Raw genomic sequence first — 18118 nt, forward strand, 5'->3', positions numbered from 1 at the left:
ATTCTGGCAACAGGCTTTTTAGGACAAAAGAGAGAAAGCAATGCTTGCACTCACACAAATGAAGACAGACCTACACCATGTTGAATAGCTACACAGTCACCGACCAGAGAGGAGCACAATACCCAGATTATACTAACTAGGATTGTAATCCTTCCCCCAGTTTATTGCTATTTTATATAATTCAAGATTCCCAGTTCCTCCCTCTCTTAATGTCCCCAAATCCAAAAGTGAAAACATTATACTCACTCCTTCTATCAGCCGCCAGCTGTTCCCTCTCCAAAGGGCATGTGGTCTAGTAGAGCATTCACCCAGAAGACAGGTCCAAATTGTCCTACATAAAGGAAGGAAACAACATTAGTCTTTCCACAATACCCCTTTCCCCTTCTAGAGGGCAAGACAAAGCCTACTCGCCCATATAGACCCTAACAAATACCTGTTAGATCAGAAGTGCCTCCTTTTGGGAAGCACAAGGAGACCACAGCCCCAGCTATAGACTGCCCACCCACCACAGGTGTGATTTACTTCTCTCTGAGCCAAGCAGCAGAATTTAAGGCACCTGTTGCACTGCAATAACAAAAACCAAATACACCCGAAGTCATGGGCTCCTCCAGGAATTAATCCTGGAGTTGTGAGGATTTTAACTTTGGACTTACAGGTCCCAAAAGTAGTAGCTTGCCCCAAATCTACCTTCTTGAAGATTGAAGCCCAAGTAAATTCAGAAAGAAGGGAATAAGCCTTTGCTAGGCTCCACTGCCTCCCTTCATTTTTAAAGTATTTTTCATTCAGGGCTTGGTGTAAATGTGGGTGAAAGCCCAGCCCCTCAAGGAATAACCACCATCAGCCTTGTCCTGTATGCAGTGACCTTGACAACTTCACACCACCAATTTTCAATCATAGATGATGGATTAATCAAGGTTGATTGGAACCAGCTGCACTCTGTCAGAGTCTTTGCTCTGATCTTCACGCTGCAATAACTTTCCATTTTAACTGATTCTGCCAGGGGTGAGACTGTTAAGACAGCAAAGTACTCTTTGCCTCCCTCTGCCACAAAACAAAAAAAGAGCAATTTTCACTAATACTACTAAGGTGTTGTTTGCTTGGGTTTTTTTACAATAGTGAGAAGACTGACATGACCCAATTTCTGTCAAATGCTTGTGTGTGCACAGGTCCGCATTAATTGAGGCTTCAGAAGCTGACCTAAGATGTTAAGGTCAGCAGACCAGGCAACACCAGAAGAGGCTCATGCCACAAACAAACCCACACCCGTAGGAGATTATTCATCAGTTTTCCAGTTCATCCTGTGTAATTTAGAACTTGCTGCCTTTCAAGGAAAAAATTTAGTACTGTCCCTAGTCTCTATTCTGTTATACCATAATAGTTGCCATATAAATGCATCTTGCTGCTTACCTGCCACGAAAAGTACATTTTGTAGAGGCTTGTACGTCCCCAAAGCCTAAATCAAAAGCTGGTGTTGGACTGTTTACTTTCCAGTTCCCAGCACGCACACACAAGCACAGGTTTGCCTGTTAATACCATTTTATATGAACGGTATTTGACAGGCTGCTCCGGGCACGGTTTCACACAAAAGCGACTGGACTCAGTGAGGTGGAAGGGCAGTGGGGGAGTGTGTGGCCACCTGGAAACCCCAGATCCAGGATGGATGGAGTTGGCACACCAGCCATGGGCCCACAGGCTTTGATCACCACCTGCACCCCCGTCCCGAGACACGAACTGCAGAGCACTACCCCAGGCACCCACGCAGCTCTGATGCACGACCTCAGACAGCTTCTGTATTAACTCTGATAAAAATTGCTCACTTTGCCCTTGCCTGGGTAAGGGGAAATCCTTCCCAAAGCATCAGGAACAGTTTCAGATTTTGTTTGCAAGGACCCTTCTGTCAGCACAGGGGACAAAAGCACCAGATGAAAGAGACAATCTACTGTCTCTCCTGTTGCTGCTTGCTGGTCTTAAGCATGCTTTCATTTCTCAGGGCTTAGCACACAACAGACCATTTTGCGTTACAATCCATCCTCTCATTCAGCTGATTGCTTCTCTCCACTCAAAAGTATCTGAGATCAGGAGTACCTCTCTGGTGCTAGAGCCCCAAGTTGCTCGGTACAGCAACACTGCCAGTGAAGTGAGGGTTAATAGTAATTTCAATGACACACATGCCTAGAGAATTAAGTCTGGGAAGGATCATGGGAATCAGGAGTACTTACCAACCACCGAATTAACTGTTTATTGGCCTCCTTGCAGAGACTCTAATTTACACTGTTCTCTGCAGGGCAGCATATAAAAGAGTATCAGCTTTGAAGGCGGCTGGGACTCAGCACTGGGAAAGCGGCTGCAGTACCATGGATTCCTAGAGAGTGCCTTCGTTTCATCCCGTGGACAATCTCAGCAGCTTTCCTGAACTGAATGTGGACGTAGCCAACAGATCCCTGTACATATTCCCATCCCCACGTGTCAACAAAGCTGCCTGACCAGATTCACTATTTCGGTTTAAATATTGAAATGCATGAGTACACCAAGAAAGGGCCCTCCATAGCCAACTCTTTCCAACTTCCCTAGTTACTCCACAGAAGCTTAAAAACTCTGAAGACCATACAGACAAATATTATTGTAATTTCATATAAGAAAAACTACAATAGCTACTAAAACAACTTTAGTAAAAAATAATCAGCAGTATACAATAAGACTGAATATACTAAGGTGGCTCCTTTTAAATGCTACAGTAGAAGAAGTGAGTCTGAAAACATGCAATCCTGACAATGCCACAGCTACAGAGAGACAACAGAAGGTGCATCAGAAAAAAATATCATTAAGTGGTGGCCTCCACCAAGTGAATTTGAACGATGGGGCACCACTGAATTGTCAGCTCTGAGGGACAGCTCCCCCTGTGACCCAGGCAGGGATCGGAGCGGAAACAAATGGGGATTAGCCTGCAACCCAACATCCATTCCCTCTGGTGCAACAAGGTGTGATGTGTACAGTCTAATCTCGCACATTGGTGGCCCACCTTGCTCATTTCTTGTCTCATTTGACTGAGGATAAACAGTTCAGTGGCATCATCTGAGCCTTCACGACAAACCTTTGAGCTAAGCTATAATGGGTGAAACGCCGGCAGCACATTTCTCCCTAATATGTATTCTTTCAGGCTGGCTGCAGGAATAAGGCATTGATTACACGTAGTTCATGTTTTGAATGAACTTCCCAACTGTAGAGACATTTTAGTTTAAACAAGAGTTTAGCTTTTAGGACACAAAACAGTGGTTTCCGGAAGAAAAAAATACCACTTTAGCAAGCCTGTACTATATCCCAGTTTGGCCCTTGGGTTTAGTGCTGAAAGCCAACACCTGAGCAAATGCTGGAATCTCAGCAGCTATATGAATCCAGACAAATCACTTAATCATGCCGTGCCTCCACCCGCTCATAGGAATAACGCACAGCTTCTTCACCAGGGTAATGCAAAGCTGATTTCATTAGCATTCACAAACTGCTTTCCGCCCAGCAGAGGAAAGTATTAGGGAAATGCTAAGAATCTCCGCTGCTGGGCTTCTCTTCCAAACTAGCTCTTTTCATAAGTTATGTCCTACCAAGCACACAAAAAATTTCTTAGAACCTTCTTAATCAAGAAAGCAAACACATCCTCATCTGCCAAACACAGGCTTGTAATTATGTGGGAACGAGGCAGAAACAGCACATACGCGCATTAACACTGATATGATCAAGAGATAATAGCACCATTAATATACTCTCTTGGAAATTACAGTTTGCAGCCAGACAAACAGTTGGAAAATCATGAGTGGGGCTCATTGGACATTTTCTTTCGCAAGATGAATTAAGCAAAGAGGAGAATCTTGCAGTAACTCAAGGGAGAAAAGAGCCAGTGATGCTTGAGTGCACTAAATACATTCTAAACTATCCATCCAAATGGACCATGGACCTCAGGTACCCAGAGCAGACATTTAAAGGACTGCTGGACAGCTGTAAAAAACAGCTGACCTCGTACAAGCTCCTTCACCTGCTTCAGACAGAAAAAATCTCATTCAGTAAGATAAAAAAGCACATGTTCCTCAGTAATTGGCGCCAGCACCCAGAAATGGTATAGGGTCGGGAAGGTGAGCAGCAGAACTGGGCACAGGAACAGAGCGGTCAATGAAATACTTGCCATCACAACACGGGTTACCTGAAGGAAAGCACTGGGGAAACACCTGGATCTGTGTTGGAATCCAATGTAAAATCAGGGTAAAATATATTCCACTGTCAATCTGTAACATAGAAATTGTTCTTACTCTTACCACAGCATTGCACATGAACAACTTCGTGCTGCCATATCCTGAATTAGTTTCTTTTTCTTTTTCTTTTTTTTAAATTAGAAGAGGTTTATCTTTCCAATTATCATTTTTCAGACCCACAAGTCAGCATTCTAACTACCATTATTTACAACTATGTTGATGTTGGGAAATACAGAAACCATCCCTTGGTTGTTTCTTTACTTCCAGACTCCATGAAAAACAGTCTGACACATACCAACCCAGGTAGGAAGGATGTTACTATACAGACTTTCAAATGCCTTCAAGTCATTTAAGCTGTTACAGACAGTCAAGAGATTATATCTATATTAGTACTGCTAGAGATAACAAACATTGGTTCAAGAGTTAAAGGCCCAGTTCCAGTATCACACATCATATTGTCACGGAACAATTCAAGCTGGAAGGGACCCCTGAGGTCCTGCTCAGAGCAGGGTCGATTAGAGCAGGTTGCTCAGGGACCCATCTAGCTGAGGCTTGAACACCTCCAAGGACAGAAATCCCACCACCTCTCTAGGCACCATTGCAGTACTAAATACTTTCCTTACAATTAACCAGGATTTCCTGTGTTGCAGCTTGCACCCACTGCCTCTAGGCCCATCCCTGTGCTCCTGAGTGTGGGTCTGTCTGCTCAGTGTTCTCCGATCAGGCAGCTGCAGACAGCAATAAGGTCTCCCCTGAACCTTCTCTTCCTACACATATTTCAGCTAGTAAATAGTTGTAAGACTTCCAGTGCTTTTTAATGTACATGAACCTATGTACAATGACCTAAGAGGGTGGTCTTCTCATTGTTTTAGTTACTATTGTAAACACAAGTGACCATTCTCTTCCAGAAGCTGCATATTTGGTTGAACTTTATCTGTGTGACATGCAAGACATAGCCCTTTCATTTTAGCGGTGGTTAAGATTGGACTAGGTTAAACAAATGCAAAGCACTTGGATCCTTTTCTAAAACAAATTAAGGATCCAATATACTTTATTAGATCTGGGAAATACAGGATATTTCTCTAGACTAAAAGCTATATTGCTTCTGTTCTGTGATATTGCTACAGCTCAGGTGCTCAGAATTTGTATCAGCACCTTCCAATATCTTTCAAGTTCCAACATGTTGTAAAGCAAAGCTTTAATTATCTTGTGTCATTCTACTGCTGTTGATCTGCTACCTGTATCACTGTATTAAGTCACAGAACAGAGAGACGTGACATGGGCAAATACCACTGATTGGGAGTTCTGGAAAAGAAAAAAATCGCCTTAGTTATATCAATAAGCTTTCCCCATAAGGCAAACTTGGCTCAAGCTGCTGCAGTCTTAACTTCTCATTTGTTTGGAATCTGTTTTGATTTTCTGTCTCCTGTTAAATATCAGTCTCTTCTGGGCTCTGTTTTATGCACTGAGTTTTGCAATCACATCCATATTACGTTGGGACTCAAATCCACAGTTCTCTAATTCAGGATACACAGAAAAGTTTAGACAAATAATCCCTTTTTTTGCCACTTTGAACAAGGATGGGACTCACACTAGTTATGGCACCATTTGTTCCCACAGTCAAGAATACACATCAGGAAGGGGTGGACCATTGATTTTTAAAGAGTATGCTAAAAAAAAACCAAAAAACAACAACTTCTCTCTGGACTATACTTTGTATTAGAGAAACCTACAGTTTATTGAAGTCATCAAACTATTATTTTAAATAGCTGTGCTCCAGAGTAGCCATCAGTGCTGCACTGAGAGAGAATACAGAGAATCTCCCAAAAATCTCCTCTGCACAGGCCTCATTTCCAATGCAGCACATGATGATTTTTGTCTCTTAAATAATCACAAGTGGGTCTGACATTTTTATTTCAAGTAGGGTAATTTTTACTGATTTTTATGGCTTCTGGATTAGTTTTAGCGTGTATTCATCTCAAAAATACAGGCAGAGAGCAAAAAGATCATTATCACTACACAGACCTGGTTTCTATTCCTGGCAAGTCATTTAGGGCTTTCTGGAAAACGCAGGTGCAGACAGAGTCTCTGGCCCCTGCTCCCAGCTCAGTAACTCCGCTGCCGCAGACTGTACCTGTGTCAGCACCATACCCCACAGAATCCACGTGTGTCCCCCCCTACAAGAAGCCGCTCCAGCCACCCTTGTCTTCAGCTGGAATGTAAGTTACAATTCAAAATTAACTGGGCTTGAGACCATCCCATTTGTAACGAGTGAATACTATTAACTACTTTTTGGTGTTTTGCCAGCTGGAGTTACTCAGAGCATGTAGAAGTACTTGGTGGATATGAAAAAGATGATGCTACATAACTGTTGAGAGCCATTAAAGCAGCAGAGGTTCTTTTTGTCTGTTTTATATAAAAGCAAATAAGAATTCTGGCTAGCAGCTGACAATTTCTGCTGCTATAGGAAATGCTGTTTCAAAAGCAATTTAATCTTTGTAACCAAAGACCTTCCTTCACCCCCTTCATTCACAGGGTGTGATACAATAGTTTTTATCCCTTCTTGCATTCAGTTCAAATAAATATTTTCAATCACAAACTTACTTTATATAGACAACCAGAATATTGACAAGGACAAGAGTGTCCTTCCTGTTTCTCCTCTCTCACCCTGTTTCTTCCTACAATGAACATGCCACAAGATAGAGATACCTACGGTGCTGTTCCACTTACATTAAGAGATTTGGTTTCCTTCTTCTTAGAAAACAGCACATTAGAGCGAGACGCATGCTAGATTTTTGGCTTTCAAAATAGCCAAGAGATAGCCCAACAGTTTTTTTGGGCTTGGTTTTGATGGGGCATAAGTGAGGGTTCCTTTCTCACCCCTCTTCAAGCAGAGCACAATCTGTATGTTTTTCTGATGTACAGCTCATTGTCTAAGTTTACTTATCACATCGATCAAGGAGTCTGGAGTAGTTTAAGTACCCTCATAGTGTTCTCATTTTCATTTCAAAGATTGCCTTCTCCCCATCATCTCAGATGGGAGAAAACAGAGCGGTCCCTGTGATGTGCTACCCTACCGTGACACTGACCAGTCACACAGGAAAAAATGCTTTGTACGTTTTTTTAAGATGGGGTTTTCTATTGCTCCACCACAGTGATTATTTTTGTGTCTCATTATTTCAAACACTTTCCACTTTGTTATAAAAACACCATTTGCTAGAGCTGAGGTAGCTAGCACAATAGCATTTCAAAGCAGCGTGAATTAATCAATACAGCCTCTTCAGCTGAGCACAATGTCACTGTCACTGGGAAGGTGTAGGTCTCATCTCATGCTGCTCTCCACCCTTCTAATTAAGCACTTTATAACTCATCCTCTGCAGAAAGCCTCAGCTCCCAGATATAAAAACAAACATCTCTGTTAAGAAACGTGAATATAACTGGAGTTGAAAAAAATAATAACCCATTGAGGGGAGGGAGGGAAGGAGAGGAAGGAAGGAATTGAGTGAAACATTTAGTCTCTATCTAGAACAGTTAGGCTTGACCCATACACACCTGCTAGTTTCTGTACAGTGTTCCCAAGCCTCCGGGTCGCTTGTTTGATCTGGCAAGAACAAAGGCAGGAAGAGGCATGAGAGGTTTCCTCCCCCATCCTTTTCACTGCCTACCACCCCTCTCATTGCCAAAGAGCACTTGCTCTGGTGCTGGGGTGCTGCGAGAGCACACAGCATGCCGCCTGGCATTTTCTAGAACTCAAAAAGACAGGTTGTTATTTCCAGGGCTACTACTGAACCAGGAAGCTGTTAAGGGTCATGATGTTATTTCAGTTGCACTGAGTGACCTCTGTGGGCTCTACATCAAACATTCAGTCCATTAGCTATACTTACAAAAATTTGACTTTTGTTCTTAAAATAGGATACTTGTGAGCAGAGATAATTTTCACCACTCCTCCAACCCACCCAGAGCAAACCAGACCAGTGGGAGCCAGCAGAGCCCTAGGTTATTTGCTGTAGGAGCTGCTTGCCAAACTCCGGTACAGCCCCACCAATACAGTCATCCTTTGTCACTCACAGCCCCCTCTATCCATGCAACTTGCAACTCAGCCTCTAGAGTTAAGAGAAATGTCTTACAGCAAGAAAACCAGCCCTGGTCCTTTCCGCTTTCAAGCCATAATTTCAAGATGCAGAAGAGGCCAGGCTCCAGGACTGCAGTCCACTACTAGCTCTTTCTAATTGCGTGAAATGGCAGGAGCGGCACCAGGCCTTCAGAGCAGGAGCAGCTCTTCCCTTCCTGCAGCACAGCAGCACAGTCACCTCCTCCAGAAGGGAAAGAAGTGCTAGCTAGGAGCTGGCACGTACCTGTTTGTGCCTCACCGTGCTGAAGGGTGGATCTGGCAGGCACTTCTGCCTCTAGCGATCACACAGGAAAAAGCAGACAGATGGAAAAACATCACTTCTCTTTTTACTCCCAAACCTTTTATCTGTTCTGTCAAGCACTAAAGCAAAGGCTTAACACAGCCAGTGTTTTCTTTAACAAGAGATCTCCCCCCTGGTTGCTTTTGTTCAGCTGTGCCATGTACAGATCCGGTTTGAGGTCTTCTAGAAAGCACTGCAGAACTGACAGAGGTAGAATAAATGCTTTGAATAGGGAAAAAGTGTGCATTTTAAAAATGTACTTTATGGGAATCCTCCTCGCGGACCAAGACTAATACTGTTCCAAGAGCCATATGCATACAACACTGCGGTTTATTCTGTATCATGCTGCTAGTTTTCTGGTATAATTTAATGCATGGGATTTTATCACCAATCTTTCAACAGCAGATATCAAGCCCTCAGAATGAAATGGCTTACAAGATCTCTTACCACCAAGAGTTTAGATGTGTGCTTGAAGGAGTAACCTGAGTTACAATATGACAGGCAGCAGACTAACCCATACCTTACAAAAGGATGAAGGTTTCAGAGAGTTCTTTCTCCCAAAACACAGTCAGCTTCTCTGGGATCTGCTTTGCCTGTGTTGTAAAGGCTTGTAACCATGTGTAAAGGCATGTAACCAAGGGCTACCCAGCCCTTGCAACTGGCTCAGAACAAGAGAAGGTTTTGACTGCAAGCTTGGGAAAGAGCAGCACTCTTTTTACTGAAGTGATGCCCGCTGGTTGTTACTTTACTTTCCCCCATCAGAGATATTTGCTTAATGAAATCAAGACACCAGGCTAGTGACCACTCTGTCAGATGGAAAGCACCTCAGCTTTCGTGAGCAATCTCCCAGCACACTAGCCTTTCCACATCAATTTAAGGAAAACTTTCATTTTCTTCACTTTCTAAGTCCATCAAAAAGCAGATCCAGTAGCAACTCTTCCACATATCTACTTCAGCTTCCAGTGGAGAGAATCAGAAGCAAACAGCTCTCAGAATCAGCTACAGCCAATGCAGGCAGCTGCCTGCCTTTGGGTGAATGGGACCAAGAACGATAAATGGAACATCCTCACAAATATCCTGTTTGGCCAGACTGGTTTCTACCATACTTTTCTATGTTTCAGTACTTTAGTGATCACCTTCAAGCCAAGGAACTTCTTTTCCTTAAGCTGTGCCAGCTGTGGTGAACACACAGTGTGCTTTGAGATGCTTCCTCTTCTGCAGCTGTTCTGCAGCCTCATCTAGTTTTTTTCCTACCAGGATTAACATCAACTACCAAACAACCTGAGATTTTGTTTACTCTTATTCAGTGTTCCAACAGTAATAAAGAAGCAAGGGCTGGAACTAGGGCGTTTGGCAAATAAGAGTGCAAGTCTGTTCCTTTCTGAACAGGCTGTTACAAATAGTTATCTTCAAAGATAATACTTCAAGGGCTATTCTCATGTATTTTATATGAAGACAAAGGACACTTCAGGTTAAAAAAAAAAATGATAAAATAAAAAAATCAGGCCCCTTATTTGGTCCAGGATTGACAACTGGGGTAACCATCCAGCTGAAGATTTTGTAGTAGTCAGAGGAGGAAGCAGTGACTGCCACACTTGCCTCCACAAAGTTAATCCTAAAGGAAGGATGTATTTCACTAGATAAGAAACTGTCCCTAGTTCTCATTTTCCTCCAACAGCCAACTGTTAAACAGCTGCAGTAGGTTCCTGATTTTTCTGTCAGGCCTTAACTTCCTAGTGCAGACACCTTCATATTTTTGCCACTCCGGCATCCTTTTCATAACAGAGCTGCAAAACATTTTGACTCCCACCCCCTTAAAAGTGGATACTGGCTAATTGTGGAAGTCAGCACTTCTTTTGGCATTGTCTAGATTAGTGTTGCGTTATTGCATCTGCTTATCTCAAGTATTTGTGGGGTTTTTTAACTCCACTGATAGTACTGCAACTGGGCAATAATCCCTCCTACGTGACTCTGAGTACTCACCAGCCCAGCGTGAGCACAAGGTGCTGGAGCAATATAAATGGAGGGAACAGAGCCCAGCGTGCAAGATGCTCCACCTTGCAGCACAGACACAACTATCCCATCTTTGCTTAGCGGGGTCAGTTCCCCCGTTTCAGCCCGAGAAGGGCCAGAGACCACAGCGACATCTCCTCTGACCATGCTGGGCTGACTGTACAGACACACAGCCCTGACACCACCAACGCAAATGTGCTTTGCCCTGCAAGTGCTGAAGAGCAGCCTCTCCAGCTGAGGAAAACAGGCCTTCCAGCTGCAGTCTGAGTAACCTGACCCGAAAACTGGAGGTATTTATGCAGCGCGTTAATCCTCAAGGACACACAGGCACACATCAGGTAAGGTATCTGTCCTCCCAGCAACGTGCTTCCTGATGCTGGAGAACACAGGAGCTACCAAGCTGAAATCCAATTTTAATCCTCTTGTTGAGTGAGTTCACGTAAGTTCAAAAGGGAGCTCTCTGTCATTGTTATAGATCTCATCTTCTGAGACAAGGTGAGGCAAGTAAATCAACAGAAGCATCGTTACTAAACCATAGCAGAAATGGGTGTATTTGGGCTGAGTTGGTTTTCTAACTACAGCTTTGATTCACCTATTCTTCTCAAGCCTGTCTCATCTGTCAAGCTTTCCAAACCGGTACCATTTCAATGCCTGGCTGAGCTATAAAGCTTCCACTATTCCTCATTCAGCCTAATGTAGCACTCAAGACTCTACGCTAAAAACTGTGGCGCCACATGGAGAGAACAGATACGTTTAAGTTTAATGCTCACTATAGCTAACAGTCATTTATGTTAATAGACACTTTTGTTTCTTGGAATTAATCTTTCTCTGGGACTTTTTTTTAGTAGCATAAATCAGGACAGATTATTTCCCTTACAACTTAGAATACTCTTTTTTCTCAGACACTAAGAGCAAAGAAAGACAATCGCAAGCAATCAAATTACCATATCCCAATGAACTACCATTTGTCAGCTGAACCAAAGTGACTATTTCCTTGCATATAGCAGGTAAATATCAGAAAGGCTTGAGGAAGGTGATTAAAGCCAGTATGTTTAATTTCTGCATTTGCAACAGACTCAGAGAGCACTGTCAGCCACTTACAGCCACTTGCCTTCAAATCTCCATCAACTGCAACCTCTTGTCCTTACCGCACGTTTTCATTTCAGCCTCTTCCAACTCTCTCAACACTGGCTACTTGGGCCAGTTCCTGCTGAATTTCCTACTGACCTCTGCATGCCTGACAGAGCCCTATTCCTGACCAATGTTGGTTTCTGGACCACCAGCACAGGAAGGTGAGAGGTTTGCCTGGTGTCCAAAGAAGCCAGAGGAGAGCTCTGTTCTCAGCTCTGCAAGAGGCATGTTGACATTTCTTATGCCTCCTTTTCCTCACATCTGAATAGACAATAACTTTGCAAAACATCCTGAGGTCCCTGGTGAGAGAATAAAACATATAACGCCCTGGGAGAAGGAGATGCCCAAATGTGACACCTTGAATGACTGCAGCATATACACATTTGAAACCCCAGCTACTAAAAGACAAAAATAATCCTCTTGTATCCAATAAAGAGTTAAGTGTTCAAAATAAATAGTTTTAGCAATTCTGGGTGCAATATTAGCTCAGATACATGAACTGAATCCATATGGTGTATTAACGATTCCCAGCAAGGAAACAATTTCAGGAGCTATTCATTTAAGCAATAGTTTTCATTCTATCTAAATACTGGAAGCAATAAAGGCTCCTACGCGCCCAGTAAAATAGATGAGGAAATGCACAGTTTGAAAATCAGAGAATAGGAGACAGATGTCAGAGCTCCAAGGAAAGAAGGTAATATTTTTATTTTTCCTATTGGAGCTTTGTGTGTACGAAGGGGAACACAGAGAGCCTGCTTTGGTTTCCAATGCAGTATCCAAAGACAGGAGCTTGTACTGCCCCCAGGAGAGGACAAGGTGAAAGAGAGGGGGTGCATCCAACAGAGGTGTTGATTCAGAGGATCAAAAGATTACATGCCTAAAACAGAGAAGGGATTAATAATCCTCTCACCCGGAAAGTAGCTGGACTCACTAGCCCTTCAGGTACCTGGCAACTGTTTTGAAACTCCATAAAAAAAAAGAAAAAAGAGAGAAAGCTTAGTACAAGTGAACTCCCCTGTGGGCAGCATGGGAAAAGCCATACATGCTTAGCCCCAGCCTGTCACCACACACTAAAAATGCCCTGCAGCAGTGTCTCATCCACGGGTCCACCTATTCCATCTTACAAAGGCCTGATCTCATGGGCAGCTGTGGACCACAGGGTGGCTCAATCTTTGTCTGGTCCACACAGGAAATGTGTTAGGGCTGTAGAGCTTAAGTCACAGAACAGACACTTCTCCACACACTGTATTTTTCCTAATGAGATGCAATCATCTTCTGCTCCTGCTGATGTCTGTGAAGACAATGCACAAGTAGCACCACATACTTCAGCAGCAAACACTAAAGATCTGATCTTTCTTTATAGAAATATATACTAGAAAAATTTGTGGGTGTTTTTGCATCATGTTATTAATAACTGCCGCTGGATCAAACCCAGAATGAAGGACAGCATTCCCTACTGAGACAAAAGGCAACAGTGACCTGGAGCCCTTTCATCTCATTACCAGCAGATCATCCCACCAGTTACACCAGCACTGCACAGAGCCTGAAGTTTCGTTCTGGCTCTTGTCATCCAGCATTTGAGTAGCCTTAAATACTGCAGTATTGTTTCCAAAAAGGGCTAGGCTGTCCCAGGCAGGAATAATCCCTTCTCTCTCTCCAGGAGGATGTATGCAGTTTGCTGGGGAGTCATAAAGGAAATGTATCCCAGAACTACAGCAAAATAAGTGAAATGCTTTACTTTGTTCAACTTGCTGTTGAAACATCCTATTTGGCCACATATGGAGGCAGGTACTATGCCACTGCTCTTTAAGGAATTTATACCTACTATCTTTCTTCAAAAGGAACAGTAGTAAACTTTCAACTATACAAAATCTCTGAGGCATTCAGGAAGCCTACAGTCCACCTGGCACTGCTCTCTGAATGCAGCACTGCTAGGGCTCTACTGTGTCCTCTGCCCTGTCCCATCACATGTTTTGAGTGTACTCCCTTGAGCTGTGCTTTCAATACCAGCTACTCTGGAATCACCTTAGATATTTCTCTTGTTCAAGCAACTCTGCAGCAATGCTTCCCTCAATGGTATTTCAGCCCTGCTGTCACCGAATCAGACTAAACAGATCAGCACTCACTTTCCCCAGAGTCTGTAGAAATGGGGCTTATTCTAAGAGAATGCTAAGGGCTTCTGATAAGAGCTGAAGCCCCCTCTGTCATTGACTTCAGAAGGGATTAAAACCATTGAACATCTTGCAGAGAAATCCATCTACATTCAGCCACCAAGTTCCAGTGTGCGATGTGCACGTGTCATGTGCAAGAGCTTAATAATTCACTTGCAATGTCTTTAATGCTATTGTTGCAGGGGGAAATAAAATTTTATCAGAGCAACAGAAGTCTCTTTTTTTAACATTGCCTGAAAAGTGACAAAAAACCCTACCCACAACCACTGAAAAGGCTTTCCTTTAAGAGCCGCAAAGATCTTTCACCTTTCTTTAGGGCTAAAAGAGCTTTCTGCAGTGCCACTTTCATGTCCTATTTTTTACTATCTCTGCTCTGCCCACTTGTTCTGGGCATCCTGCCTGCTTCCCTTCTCCAGATCTGAGTCTTCTTTGAACAGCCCTTCTTCTCTAGCAGTTGGGAGAGGAAAAACACACCCCCGTTTTTACCTTTTCCCCTTCCCCACTAGCAGTGCTTTCCTCTCTGCCCAGCAAACTGCCAGTGTGCAGCTGCCCTGTGTGCCTGGGAAGAGCTGCTCTGGGTGGCATGTCCTGTACCTTGGGTAGGTGGGAGAGACAACAGGAGTACCAGCGCTCCCTCGGGCTGCCTCATGTTGACTATTAATACCTCCTGCACAGGTCATGTCTCCAAGAACGTGTCCTGACACCTTGGCAAAAGCAGAGCAGCAGGGGTTGGGTGCAGCTGGGAGGGAAAGTCCTGACACCCTGTCTGAAAAATATCATCCCTGCTAGTGAGATAGTGTCACTTTTGCGGGAGGTTCAGCTGACATCACCAGTCACCGTGCAGTGAAGGGGTAGCTCAAATGTGCACACATACACTTGTTTGCTTTTCTGCAGAGTACAAAGACAGGGAGAACAGGGAAGCAAGGGAAATTAAGACTGACCTCCCCCATTGACTTCATAACAGTATTGTCAACATTATGGCTCTGCTATAGGTCTTGCAAATTTGGCTACATACAAGGCATGCTCCATCATGCTGACATCTGACACAGGCCACGCAGACAGACTCTCCACAGCAAAGGCTACCTATACTGCAATGCTGGCTTCCATAATCTGTGATTGCCTGTCCTTAGTTGGCAGTTACAAGAATGTCATCACTATATGCCTGCCAAGAAGTCCAACCATGAAAGCAAAAACTAAAGAAAAAGGACATTGCAAAAGAAAATCTGAGCTCAGACTCTGACATATCATAAGTACTGTAGATGTTGGATGGTTCTGCTCCCAAATGCTCCTGAAGGCGGCCATTAAATGTTGTGCAATAAATCCAGTGTAGACTCACTGCCCCATACTGGAAGCTTTGCCTAAACTTTAGAAATCCTACAAAAAATTATAGCAAGGAGAAGTGAGGCCACCCATTCTACAGAGAAGCATTTCCACTGATCAGAATTGTAGAGCCACCGCTGGCAAATACAGATAACATGTTAGCAGGGAGTTATGTGACCTTGAGGGGAACATCACCTTCTAAGAAACTTATACCCGTAAGACCGAAAATTAGTGGGGTTAAAAGGCCTCATAGGCTCTTGTGCCCTTGGCCGCTTCCTTTGCTCCAAGTCATGCGTGGTGATGAAGCGCTGAGCACATTAAGTTCTATGAAACTCACTGTCTTTACTATATTTCTTGTCGATTCGAGTCACTTCTTGGAACTGTTATTTTTTAGTGATTATAGTCTTGCAGGAACCCTGGGCATAGAGCTTAGGGGAGCTCATGGATCACTGAATCCAGCCTCCTTTTCTTGAAATTCTGCCATATAATGCCACTCACAAGACTTGCAAATTCAGACTCTAAACTAGTAAGGCAGCTTTTCCCAGTGCTCTTTTCAACGAAGTGCTCTGATGACTACCTGCTTCTGCTGTGTTTTTAACAAGTTTTATACAATACTTACTCTCTTTACAGCTCTACCTGCAAAGTACTTCAAAAGATTCTCTGTTAAGACTACCACAGTAAACCTGCTGACTCCATAATACAAATTCAAAGTAATTCCAGGTCAAACCTTTAATCAAAGAGACCTCTCTAAGCTTCTTCTCAACCTTATTAAAGAGATTTACAAAACCGTGAAGGAGGTTGCAGAGTTAATGATGTGCCATTTTAAAAGGCTCCATTAAGATTTGGGTATTTTTATCTTCTAGGAAAAAAAAAAAAAAAAGTATTTGCAGATTATAACTCTAAGGAGACAATTATAAGAGCATTCTGAGAGCCTTTTCACTTGATCTATAAGGGGAAGAAATGGTACAGCAGAGCATAGGAAAGAAAATACACTGCCTAAGCCTTTTTCTTGAATAGGATCCTAACTAGCCATGTTGCAGCTGCAGTGAAGTGTCTTATGTTCCTGTGATTTATTACTACAAGGGCCACATCATCTGCCAAAGTGTGCTTGTAAGAAATTAAATGGTTTCCAAAGGAAACATTAGAACAAGACAGATTTTAGATCTGCATTTTTACCCTGATTAGTGTCTGTGAAGCTCCTTTGAAAACTTTTGTATCAAACACAAATACAAAATTAGTGCCGAATGCAGTTTGAATTTGAGCAGGTTTCAGGAAGGAAGCCCACTTACCCCCAGAAAGGGATGAAGAGACTGTTTCCAAGCGCGAGAACGCAGAACAGTACTGAAAGAAGAGAGGAAGTGGCAATCTTCCAACACGCTGCGCCTTGGACCAAATTGCTTTCTGTCTAACATGACGAGTTGTTCACAGGCCTGAGTTATTCTGTTACCCTCTTAGCTTGACCTTAGACATTAAGCTTCAAATCAAATGTAAGTAACAAATTAAGGGCTTGATTCCTGCACTCCAGCTTCCCTTTCACTTAAAATTGAGGGGGGCAGCAGTATTAAGACCTATATTAATGTTGATCATAGTGGTATTCCTAATAGGTTTCCAACCAGAAAAATTACCAGAGAAGAAATCTCCCACCTCCTATTGCTGACAGACAATTTGGGATCATAGCACAAAATGAAGCAGCAATATTCCCATTGATCCCAACGGCATCTGTGAACCTCAGAGCCAGCTTTTCAAGACGTTCATTTGCAGATAAGCATTTCTGGCAATTTGTATTGATCTCTCAGTTTCAAAGGGAAAAAAATCCAGCCTCACGGTATTTGTTCATAGGTGTAAGATATTGCTCTGTTGTCCTGCTGTAAGTCAGGAAAACTAAGTACAACTGTAAAGAAGTCCCAATACTTCCATGAGAAACACCTTGGGAACACATGATATGAGTCTATTACACTTTTAATTTGTCATTAAAGCATGGAAAGAGGCAAAACAAAATACTTATATGAAGAAAAGGAAAAATATATAATAATCTGAGAAGATTGGCAAACTGTAACGCTGGGTATTCTGACATGAATGCCCAGAAATTTACCATTAATACTACTAACAGGCCAAACAAGTCTCTTGGTCAGTATGGACCTGACTCCACCTGCAGTGCTGCATCCAGTCTGGGGGCTCAACATGAGAAGGACATGAACTTGTTGGAGCAAGTCCAGAGGAGGCCACAAAGACGATCCGAGGGCTCGAACAGCTCTGCAGTGAACACAGGTTGAGAGAGTTGGGGTTGTTCAGCCTGCAGAAGAGAAGGCTCCGGGGAGACCTTATAGAAGCCTTGTAGTACCTAAAGGGGACCTACAAGAAAGCTGGAGAATGACTTTTTACAAGGGCACATAGTGATTGGACAAGGGGTAAGGGCTTTAAACTCAAAGAGGAGAGATTTAGATTAGATGTAAGGAAGAAATTCTTCCCCAGGGGGGTGTTGAGGCCCCGGCACAGGCTGCCCAGAGCAGCTGTGGATGCCCCATCCTGGAAGTGTTCCAGACCAGGCTGGATGGGGGTCAGAGAGACCTGGTCTGGTGGGAGGTGTCCCTGCCCAGGGCAGGGGCTTGGAACTAAATGATCTTTAAGGTTCCTTCCAACCCCAACCATTGTGTGATTCCCTTATTGATTCTATGTTCAAGACATACTGTTGACAGTATATTTTTAACTGTCTAGGATTAATAATCAAAACTGATTCAGCACTGAGAATATTCTAACTTGGTTCTGATCAGGAAAAACCATGTTCAACTATGAGATGACTAGTATCATTAAAATTCTGTTTCAGAGAACTGCT

The sequence above is a fragment of the Columba livia genome, chromosome 12, assembly GCF_036013475.1.
Source record: "Columba livia isolate bColLiv1 breed racing homer chromosome 12, bColLiv1.pat.W.v2, whole genome shotgun sequence".
Lineage (NCBI taxonomy): Eukaryota > Metazoa > Chordata > Aves > Columbiformes > Columbidae > Columba > Columba livia.